Genomic DNA, 12235 nt, shown 5'->3' on the forward strand with positions numbered 1-12235 from the left:
ACAAGACTGCAGGAGGCCCCCGTGGGCTTGGCAGCCTGGCCAAGGTTTAGACAGTTTCTTCTCCTGTTTGAATAAGAACCGCGGTGAAACTGCATCTTTGCCTCGTTACCTCTCCTGTGGCCAGGCAGCCTGACAGCTGGAGCTGCTTGTGAAGTTCCCCTCAGCTTCCGCAGAAGCTTCGTAGGTGAGGAATCTTCCAGTGGGTTTCAGGGCTTGCTGCCCCCTCCCCTTTATGTGGGCAGCTCCCTTTTGAATCTCCTTTCCTCCACATTTAGGAGGTACCTGAGCCCCCAGGATGGCTCTGAAAAACCTTGGCCCTGGAAGTTGTTCTCCCCAACCACCATAAACCTAAAAGGTGGAATGACCCTTGCGTGTTATTTAGGAGGCTCAGAGAGGTTAAGTGACTTTCCTTAAGTTGCATAGCCAGTTAGTGGCAGAATTAGTTATAGCAGCCAAGTTTGCTGACCTCAAGTCTTCCAGTATCTGGGTATATGAGAGAGTTTTAGACTCCAGATGAAGGCAGGACTCACGTGGACTCACCTTCCTACCTTATTGAGGATTCATGAGAAATTGAGTAGAAAATGCTGTGAAATCTCCCATAAAGGTGTAGCTGATCGTGACCAGGGGCTTTTTTTTTTTTTTTTTGTCTGTGTAATCTGGGAGCCAGTGGGAACTAGTGTGAGAAAAAAGATTAGGTGCCCAAGTCAGACACTCCCAAGTTCAAATCCAGGTTTCTTGAGTTCCATGCTGTGTGATCTTGGGCAAGCCACTTAAGCTCTCTGTGCCTCGGTTTCCTCATCTGTAAATGGATGATGTACTTACCTCACTGAGTTGAGTTAAAGTGCTAAGCACAATGTCTGGGACATGATAAACCCCAGTAAATGTTAGCTGTGCCTATTATTAACATTATTATCACATCTCCACGAAGGTTAATTTATTAATAAATATGACATCAAGTAAAAGCTCAATAACTGATAGCCATGGTGATTACTGTTGCCCTTAGCAGTATTAAACCTGGGAGTGGCTCCCTGATCTCCTAGGTGGGGAGGCTGCCCTGGAGGAGAGGGGAGAATATGGTCTTTAGAGGAGATGGGGATGGGTCCTCGTGAAGGCTGAATGAGGCAGCACCACACATGCCTCAGGCCGGACACGAGGATTCAGGGCAGGGACCCTGGCTGGAATGATCCAGATTCTCTGCTTCAAGTTAAGTCGCAGCCCAAGTGTTATATGACATCAGGAAACTTAAAGGGAGAGAGGGGCAAGGTTAAAAGGGCTGGGCGTCCTCAGCCCTGGGCCTAATTAATTGTGTGGGCTTGAGCAAGTCACTTCCCACTTCAGGCCTCTGTTCACTTGAAGAGGAAGAGGTATATTGAGCTGACCAGCCCCTCTCAGTTCTGAAATTCTGTCTACCCACCAACCCATCCACCCATTCATCCTTCCATCCATTATCCACTCATGTGTCCACTCATTCATTCACTCATCCCACATCCATCCATTCTTCTGGTCATCCTTTCCATCCTTCCATCCATCTTTCCATCCATTTCTCCTTTCATCCATTCATTCATCCATCTACCATCCTACCTACCAGGGCCACAATGCTGAGGAGTTTGCAGCTGGAGTCAAGTTTCCACAGTTGGTCCGTGAGCCAGGCTTCCATCCCAGGGCTGTCTGACCCCCAGAATCACCAGGCCTCCCTGCATCTTGACCTTATGGCCCTTCCTGCTTCTGTGAGCTGTCAGGCAATGAGGGCTGTGAGTTCAAACCATTCTTCTGCACTATTTTGTGTCATGTGCTGGGATCCCCACTCCACGTGCATTGCCACTTCTAATCCTCATTCAGTCCTATGAAGCAGGGCTTCCTACACCGGTTAACCCAGCAGAGGACTGAGGTTCAGAGAGATGAAGAGTTAGCCCAGGGCCCCCTCTGTGATGTCTGTCCCAGAGCTGCCCTCTGCCCTCCTGTGCCCGGCACTGAGAGTCCCATGCCAGGTGTGGACCCTGGCTCTGCGTCTTGGGAAAGTTACATCCCTCCCGTCCACATTTCCTCATCTGTGACATGGGATAATGATAGTCCCTAAGAATGCTGTGGGTGTTATCTGGTATAATGCATGTGAGTGGTACAGAGTAGACACTCCAGTGTTAGTCAATACTATTCTTATGCCTCTTACTTGCTACCTGTCAAGTTCAGACAGGTCGTAGGTAAATTTTAAGGAGAGGACTGACTTCCCAGTAAGTATTTGATAGGAGGATGGAAGGTAGGAGGGGACCATCCCTCACACTCAAGGCCAGTGTGTCAGGAGCTGGTCCACCAATGCGCAATCTGAGGTCCCTCTCTTCTACCGTGCGAGGTGGGCACTGGGGCCACAATTAATTCCTTTGACCACAGAGAGGCAGGCATCAAGCCTCATTAACCCGATGAGTCCAGGAGGCGGCGAGATTTGTGTAATCTTGTTTTCCCTTCTGCTGGCTTCCCGGGACGACACTGTGCTGGTGCTGAAGCCTCGATAACTCCAGTGAATTTCCTGCGCCAGGCGGAGGCCTCACATCGCTCACTAAGCCTTGTCTGCTCGCATGAGAGGCCGCGCATCACCTCGTGCTCGGCCGGCCAGGCGCTCGTCGGCCCTCTCGGCCTCCTCCAGCTGCACTCCAGGGTCAGGCGAGGTGGAGTGAGCCCCTGCCTCCCCCCGCCCCACACTTACTGAGACACGTGGAAGCACTTTGTGGAACTCTCCAGGCCACACAGAACAGAGGAGGAATGAGAACTCACGTTCTCTGAATGTCCCCACGTGCCAGCAGCTTTCTACCCACTAGAGGTCCGTCCTCTAACTACCATGAGGGGACCCCCTTTGGGGTGACTTCAGAGACTTGAGGGGGTCTGCTGGAACCCCAGAGGATGGAGAAGCAAGAGGTCACGGAGGGGCACTGAGTTTGGCGTCGTGCTGCTTGGATTCAACTCCTGCTCCCCTGCTTCTCGGCCCAAGAGATCTTGGGCAATTTCCTTGTCTGTTTTCTCATCCGTAAGCCCTACGCCCTGGGGAGTCAGGAGAAGGGAAGGAGATGCTGGCATACAGTAGGAGCTCATAAAATGTTGGTTCCCCTCTTTCTCATTCATTCATTATTCATTCATTCAGTAATTAGGAACTTACTAGATGCCAGGCCTGGCAGTTGAGCAGTGACAGGACCAAGATGGAGGACACTTCCCCTTGTGAAAGTTACTGTTTAGTTGGAATGACAGTCACTAAATTATACTAATAATTTAGTAGTTGCCACTGTGATTGATACATTATACAAGGGAGAATCTACAGGGGGCTCTAAGAGCAAAGCTGGGGGGACTGACCTTAGGCGGAGGGGTTACCTTGGGGGAGGCCCAGGCAGGGTCTCCGCAGGGAGGTCAGTTTTACCCAGAGACCAACCTGCAGGTTGAGAGGACTTCGCCCCTGACGCGGGCGGGGGCTGGGACGGGGAGCACCCCACCCAAGGGGTGGCGTAGGCCAGGCCCACGCCGTGCTGGGAGGGGACAGAAGGCTGGCGTGTTGTGGGGATGGGGAGCGGAGGGGCAGGGGGGCTAGGCAGAGCAGGCTGGGTGGCTGGGACGTCACAGGCCTCCCCCGCGGCTGCCTCCCCAGCGGCTGAAATGAAGCTGGGCAAAACTTAGGAAACATTGTCAGCATAAAGCTCCTAGCCCACTAAACTCCATCACTGTTTATCCTGATGGGTCATGGCTGGCAATATCCCCCTGGGCCTTTGGCTGTGGGTGTTTGCAAATCGTCCTTCCATGGCTCTGCAAGTCCCTGCTGTTAAAACCAGATATTTCGTGCCAAAAGCACAGAAGCAGCAGGGTCCCAGTGGACCGTGTCCAGGTGTCTAGGACAGAGGCTGGTGCAGAGCAGAGGGATGAGGTAAGGAGGAGCTTCCTTTTGCAGCCTTCGTGAGCCCAGAACTGTCTTTTCTCCTTTCCTGATGATGTTCATGTAGCAGAGAGGCGTTTCCCTAACAGGCGCGCAGTGCTTGACGGCGTTGACCTCCCGGAGTCCTCTCAGCGGCCCCACTGGGTTAGGACTGTGATTATCGCCAGTCTGGGGAGGAGAGAACTGAGGCTGAAGGTTAAGCGACTCACTGGGGGTGAGGCCGGGATTCCAGCCCAGGCCTTGGGCTTCAAGCTCTTAGCACAGCTGTCAGCACGGCGCTCTGTGCTAGGTCAGTCAGTGGAGAGTCATTTCAATGGCAACAATTTAGTACAGCCTCCCGTGACACCCGGCTTTGGCTTCTGGGAGTTACCAGGGTCCCTGGGGAGGCTGAGAGCTATGTTTGGGCTCGTTTCACGGACAGAAATGGTCAGAAGAGTGTTTACTAGAGCGATCAAGTGCTGTGGTCTCTCAAGCTCAACCATCAACCCCTCCACATGGAATTTCAGAGCTGGAAGGGACGTAGTGTTCCTTCAGTTCGAGCTTCTGCTTTCCTTTGTTGATGAGAAAACATTCCCAGAGTGGTCAGGGGATGCTGGTTGGGCTGGAGTCCAGGACGTCTGTGTCCCATTGGGTGGGCTTTCACCTCAACTCAACTGTGTTAACATTGACCCTACAGAGGCGGCCACTTCCCACTTCATGCTCTTCCTGGATGAAATATCCCCACAAATAATCCTGCCATGAGACACTTCATTAAGTGACATTTCATCCCTGGGATTGTTCTTTAAGGAACACTTGATTTTAGGTTTTCAGCTCTAAATCCCTCATCTGTCAAAAGGTATTTCACACCGAAACTTGAAACTAGGGTAAGATTGGCAGGTAAGAAAGCAGGCGGCCGAGTGATGTATCTTGAAGGTTGGGTCCAATTCTGTCCCACCAGTTGCATGAAGTCAGATGAGACACTAAAATCCCTGAACCCCCAATTACTCATCTGTGAAGTAAGGATAAAAATAGTTCACTTCCCCTTGACCTCACATGGTAGCTGTGACCATGAAATCAATACACAGAGGCAGTATGTGCTGAACATAATCATGGTTTTCATGTGAATAGTGACTTTTTAAAACATTAATAGGATCAAGTTACTCCTTTTATTAAAATACACCAGTGGTTTTCTAGTGTCCTTATTCATTCATTCATTCATTCAACACAAACTGAGCATCTAGTATGTGTTAGGCACTATTTTAGGCACCAGGGACACAGTGAGGAACAAGGCAAAACCCTGGTCTTCTGCTTACAATATAATAGAGAAGATACAAACAGGATAGAATAGTAGAGAACAAACAGAATAAGCAAAACATCAAGAATATAGAGATAGTTGGGGTGTGTTTGGAGAATACAGGATGCCCTTGGGCATAGAGTGAGGGAATGGGTAGCAGTGTTAAAGGTGAGCTCTGAAAGGCAGTGGGGGGCCGGGGGATGTCAAGCCCCACAGCTTTACTCTATATGAGATGGAGAAGCAGTGGAGGATTTTGAGCAGAGGAGAGATGTGATCCGATTATATTTTAACAAGCTCACTCTGATCATCAGGGTTGACCATAAACTGCAGAGAGGACAAGGGCAGAAGCAGTAATCCCACCCGGAGGGAGTGGTTTCAGGAAGGTGATGAGAAACAGTAGGATATGACAATTCTGTTATTAGTATTTGGCTGTGTCTGCCAACTCACTCCCATTGTTTTGTGATTGTGGAGTGTGAGCTCATTTTCGGTGGACACACTTTGCTGCTGGGGTTGAGGGTTGCTGTTCAAGGAGCTTTTGCACATGCTTCTCCCAGGCACCCCAGACACCCACCCCCATCACCACTGCTATTAACTTAATTTCGAAACAACCAACAAATATGGATTCATGATATTCATGATACTAGTTGACCTGGCCTCTTAGGTTAATTTCTCTGCTTGAAGGTTCTTCCACCACATGAGGAGTATAACTGCTAACATAGAGGATGAATGCAGACAAGCTATGGGAGTGGGTTCTTAAAGGACAACATGTTGAGAGAGACCAGCTTGTCAGTCAGCTCCCGGGGCTGGCGGGAGGATTTTTCTAACCCATCCCACACTGAAGTTGTAGTCTGTTGAGGGTCCCCGCTTCCTGGTGGGGTCCTCAGTTCTAACTCCTCATCTTGCATGGGCCTAGGGCCTCGTCTCCTGGTCCCAATTAGCCTACTAACACCCCAGCCTCTAAATTACCAAAACTCTGCACCTCCCTCACCTGGGGCAGACACAGGTCACCTGTGCATTTGCTCTGGTTGTCAGTTCCCGCCCCTTCTTGGAGCCCTAGAAATGACCTTTATTTGTTTCTATGAGCTTAGCTCTACATTTAAATTGTTCTGTATGTTTTCTCTAGCACATAGCAAGAGGGTTATCTAGTCCCACCATATTGCTAGAAACCTGCCTGATCCCCTGTTTCACCATGAGCTTCTTTCTACAGGGCTCATTTAAAATCTGTTAGCATCAGAATCATCTTGGGAATGTATAATTGATCAAATGCCTATTCCTTACCTTCACCCCAGAACTATCAAATAAGACTTGTGGGCATTTGGCCTGGGAACCTGCATTTAAACAAATGCCCAAGGTGATTATGACGCACATACAAGTGTGAGAACCTTGGTCTGTTCAGTGGTTCAGGTTCATCAATCAACTTGGCCCACATTTATGAAACACCTACTGTGTGCCTGGCACCACACAGGCCTCACAGGATGTGGAAGTAAATAAGACATTTTCTTTCTTCAAAGGGCTGCTGGCATAGTTCAGGGGTTGGCAAGCTTTTTCTCAGATAGTAAATATTGGGGGTCTTGTGGTCTCCCGCCATAGATAATATGTGAATCATGGGTGTAGCTGTACAGCCTTAACATTTTATTTACAAAAACAGGTGGTGGGCTGGCCCACCTTGGTTTGCCAAACTCTGGTGTCCTTAAGAGAAACATGCCAAATAAAGGCTCATAATGCAAGCAGTTGCTATAGTGGAGATGTGAAGAGGCGTGGTGGGAACAGGAGAGGATGGGGGATATCCAGGGGGCTTCCCAGAAGAGCTAATCCTGGAGTTGAGACCCGAGGGGTCCAGAGGGCAAGCTGCAGGCTATCCTTAAAATTCAGGTTGTTTACATTCTTTGCTATTTTAAACAGTGGACCGACTTTGATGTAAACTTGTCTGATCCTTCCTTAGGATAAAGACACTGCTTCAGGCTTTGCTAGCACATTCCCAGGATGTCCTGGGAAAAGGGAGGTTTGTATCACCTCCCACACCCTCCAGGGGTATGCCTGCAGGCACATCTTCCTCCACTCTCATCCCCACTGTTACTAACTGAATTTCTAAAAACACCAACAAATACCAATTTATGATAAGACTTAGTCTGGCCTTTAATCACAAAATTTTAAACCTAGACCAGATAACCTTGCTTGCCTTATTATTTTCATGAGATGGTCCAGAAGTTTTTATTTTTTTAATTGAGATATAAGTGACATATTGCATTGTGTAAGCTTAAGGCATACAATATATTGATTTGATATATTCATAAATGGCAATCTTATTACCACTTTAGCACACCTTAGCCTGAGCTCAAGGATGTTCTAGGCTTGTTTCTGAGTGTTGGGCAACATCGACTGTAGGTTCTGGGAACCTGAGAGTTCTCCCTGGGGGGTGTGTGACTCCTGGTGTCTGAATCCGGAGGAGGCTTGACGCTCCATCTCTTCGCTGTGTGAACCGTGCAATCCGCCAAGCCCACTCTGCCCAGGAATCAGCTTTTTACACCATGGCTAAACACACACCCACATCAGTAGAAAGGAGACCCAGGGAGTCCGTTTGATCTCAGTAGAGATCTGGCCCAGGCTGGCATTTTGACATTTGGAAATAGTGAATACATTCACCCATCTGTGGACCAAAAGGAATTTTTTTTTTTCCTTTAAGAGAATTGAAGGTATTTTGCCCATGGTAGCGTTTCTCGCTAAGAGGCCCCTTCCGACTTGAGCAACGTGGAGAATCCTCCACAAAGTTTAATTCAAAAAAGGGCGCACTCCAGGAAGAGAAGCTGGGCTTGTGCCGGAGTGATGCCTTCCTCTGGAGCCAACATTCCAGCCAGAGGAGGGTGAGAGGCAGAGAGCCACCGGTGTTACCCATCAGGGTTCTTGTCCTCCTTAATCAGTAGAAACTGATAAGAAGCCAGACAAGAAATTCAGGCAAGACTTTATTGGGGCCCCTGCTGCAGCAGGGGGGAGCAAAAGCAAGGACCAGATTTCCTTGCTTGCTCCGCAAGGAGGGGTGAGCTGGTTCCTCATACGGGGTGAGGCTAGGGGCGGGTCCAGGGGTGGGGCTGGAGGGGTGACGTGGGCCCGCCCCTTTGGCGGTGTTGTGTGCAGGGGGCATGCGCAGTACCCTGCTTTTGCTCCCAGCTCTTCAGAAATGGCAGTTGGGTTTTGTTGGTCTTTTTGTATCTCGTCCATAATTTGCCCCAACTGCACATGCACGCAGGTTCTTTTTTTTTTAGTCCCTTAGAGTTTCTTTGTATTCTGTTGCTAGAGGAGACGTTTGTCCAGGTGCAAGCACTGCAGCAAAGGCGCCCAGGGCCCAGGTTCCTGCCTGTCTCACCAGGGCCCTTCCCAGTTTGCTCGAGGCCTTTGCCAACAACCCTGGGAGCTGGTGTGGTTATTTCATCCTTGAGAAATGAAGTCGATGAGACCAGACCTCATAAGATTGTCCAAGATCACACAGCCAGTGGGTGGCAGGGCTGGGGCGTGAACTCGCGTTTCCTGATTTCAAATTCAGCGCTTGTGATGGGTTGAATTTTTGTCTCCGCACAGTTTGTACCTTGAAATTCTAACCCCCAGTACCTCAGAATGTGACCTTATTTGGAAATAGGGTCTTTGCAGTTAGTTAAAATGGGGTCATACTGGAGTAGGGTGAACCCCTAGTTCAACATGACTGAGGCCCTTATGAAAAAAATCCATGTGGAGAGAGAGAGACACATACAGAGGGAAGATGATGTCAAGACATAAGAACATCATCCACAAGCCAAGGGATGCTTGAGGCTATCAGAAGCTGGGAGAGAGGCATAGAACAGATTTTCCCTTGCAGCTCTCGGAAGGAACCAATCTTGTGAGATCTTGCTCTCAGACTTCCAACCTCCTGAACTGTGAGACAATAAATTTCTATTGTTTAAGCCCCCAAGTCTGAGGTACTTTGTTATGGCAGCACGAGGAAGCTAATATACCATTCATCATAGTAATGGAAATTGTAGTTCTTGAGGATCTGCTCTGTGTGGCAATGTAATTTTTTAAGACTTGTGTTTTGTTCTCCCCATACTTTTTCCTCCCTATCTCTCCAAACTAGGGTGGAGATGGCTAATTGTTCTCCCTCCTTTTAATAATAGAAACCTCCTCCCCCATTTTAATAGCCAGAAACGACATCTCCCAGCTTCCCTTGCAGCTAGGTGTGGCCACGTGACCACATTCTCACCAATAGAAGGTGAGTGGAAGGATTGTGTGCCACTTCCGCAACGCTTCCCTGAGAGGAACTTTCTAGTCCTCCAATTTCTCTTTTTTCTGACTTCTTAGAAGCTGGAATGTGGCCATGGATAGCCATGGGCAACTCCCATCATGTGGGCACAGAACAAGATGGAAGGAACTTTGGTCCCTGAATGACTTTGTGGACCCCACCCACCCTAGGCTGCCTGCCTTCCTCTGGGCTGTTATGAGACAGAGGAAGAAGCTTTTCTCATGTTGGGGCCACTGTGTCTTAGGAACTTTGGGTTATAGCAGCTTTGCCTATATAGCCTAACACGTGTATGTGTTTGCCCTTTGCTGCCTTTGGAGATAGTTATTTTGCTGGCCTGAAGCAGAAGTTGCCATCTGACCACCTGATTAGCTCCTTTTAAAAAGAGCTTTCTGGAAGTATAATTGACATACAAGAAACTGGGCATAGTTAAGGTGCATGATTTGATAAGCTTTGACATATATTTATGCCTGCGAAAACATCGCCACAATCAAGATAATGAACTATCACCTTGAAAAGTTTTGATTACTTTTTTTCGTCGTCCAGAAGCCTTAACTCCTTGATGGGGAGAGGAGAGAAGTGAGTGCTTTTGAGAGAAGTTAGAGGCGAGAGAGACCTGGAGCTGGGAATGGGACAGAGAGAGCAGGACCTTATATTTGGAGGCTGAGAGTCTGAGGGCCTGGCCTTCTGAATTCTTAAGAAGGCTCTCAAGTGATTCTAATACAGTCATGTTGGGGAAAATCTGGTCTTGAGCCTTTCCTGGGAGATGTGGTGAGTCTAAGGCAAGCCAGGTTTCAATTCTCCATCCTGTGTTCCTTCCACACATCCATGTGGCCTTCCTCAACAGAGTATTAACTTTATGTTCTACACAGAACACAAGGAGAAAAACTTTGTTATTCTTCTGATTAACAAGGAAGTGGTCCAGTTGGCTATACTTGAATTATATCTCCTGAATATTAAACTTGGACTTCTTTAGTTTTCATTTATTTTATTGTTTTGTATGGATTTGTCTTAAAAAAGGAAGGCGAGAGTGGGGTGGGGAGGATTCTGGGATGGTGGCCATTTTTGCCACATGCAGAAGGCCAATTCTGCTCCCAGGAGACTTCAGTACACAAGGATTCCTTCACTCAGTGGAAGGTTTTTTCTTCCAGAGAAAGAAATACCTGGGTTCAGAATTTATAACACGTCGAAGGCTTTTCTGGTTCCCTATTTAAACAACGATTCCTCACTGCGCACTTCTAGCTCACAGCTTCCTTCCTGAGGCCGCAGTGTGGATGCTTAGAATATAAATTCTTAGAGGATTCTCCAAAGACCACAGGCACTTATGTTCCCCGCTGCTCTTAAAATGCGGTGATTTTCAACAAATAACCCACAGCCAAAGCATGGGGTTTTGTTTCGATTTGTCACAAAGAGTTGTCCAGCCTGTTTTTATTAGTCTAAAGTGAGAGCATCTTAGTTCCCAGGAGCAGATTCTGGTGAGCTAGCTGCTGTGTTAGGCATGCTCGCTCAGCCTGGGAGGGTCTTTGGGCCCCGCAGGTGTCTGTCCCGCAGGGAACCCACAGACCCTAGCACCACATGCACATAGCAGAGTCAATGCTGGCACGTCGGGGTAAACTTCCAGCAGAGAAGTAGTAGAGAGTGCAGGACCGGTGGCCTCCAGTTGACCAGTGCACCACCTGGATGGACATACCTCGGAGAGGTTTCCGGAGAGGGACCCTGCCCTAGGGCAACTCTACAGACAAAGAGAAGGGGAATTCACAGGAAGCAGCCAGGCAGCAATCATCCTTGTTAGAAAGGGGGAGGCAGCTGTATTTCCAGCCTTCTGAACAAACGCAGATCTGCTGACCTGGCCGAGCTCTCAGAGCAGGAAGGAGGGAGCGCATTGCCTTTTGAGTTGTCTCTCCTCTGTTTCGGCTTCATGCGACTTTGTGTGACCTTTCCCTGATGGTACTGGGCTCGTAATCCAAGCACCTTGGGCATAGAATGTAGGCACCAGGGGGGACCTCTATGGCTCTCTAGTTCAACTCCTGTCTTGCTGCAAGGGGAAAGCGGAGTTAAGAGAATTCATGGGACTTACCCCAAGGTCACAGAGTGAATTCGAGTGGAGCTGGGATGAGTTTTCAAAATTTTAATATCTAGCTAAAGGTCCTTTGCCATGACAACCAAAGCTGTCTTTCTAGTCCTGGGCTTTCACCTAAGCCCAGAATGAGATTTCTTTTGTCCGTTTTTTCCAAGATTGCAAAATGCAGCCTATATCTTCCTTCTTTAAATTTTATCAAAATTTACATGTATCCAATGTAAAGGGTCAAATAATTTTCCTGTGCTTGCTTTGAAAAAGAGCAGCCTCCTGCCCACCCTTTTCTCTTTCTTCATAGATCATAATTTTCAACTCTTTTGCCTGTTTAAAATTTTATTTTGGAAATTATTTTCCGATTATGAGATAATGTGCTTATGTTACTACTTCCAGATTTTTCCGTTTTGCCTTTTCACTACGGAAGATTGGGTTTAGTTTTCCTTCAGTCTCCTCTCTCCATCCACCTCCCTCTTCAACCTTCGAATCTTTCCAGCTTCCCAAAACATTTTACCTTAATTTTGCTGAGATTAATATTTGCCTTTACATTATTATGATTATGTAAATGTTACTCCGATATATCGGGTATTCTACACATTTTTCTTCCTAAATAAGCCTCTCCTGGAAACTTCTGACTCAAGCCAGTCAAGGCTCAGTGCAAAGTTATATTCTGGGCTCTCCCTTCACCAGCATAAAGGGGGTTCCCATGGCCTCTCTCCT

Source organism: Balaenoptera musculus, chromosome 5 (genome assembly GCF_009873245.2).
Source record: "Balaenoptera musculus isolate JJ_BM4_2016_0621 chromosome 5, mBalMus1.pri.v3, whole genome shotgun sequence".
Lineage (NCBI taxonomy): Eukaryota > Metazoa > Chordata > Mammalia > Artiodactyla > Balaenopteridae > Balaenoptera > Balaenoptera musculus.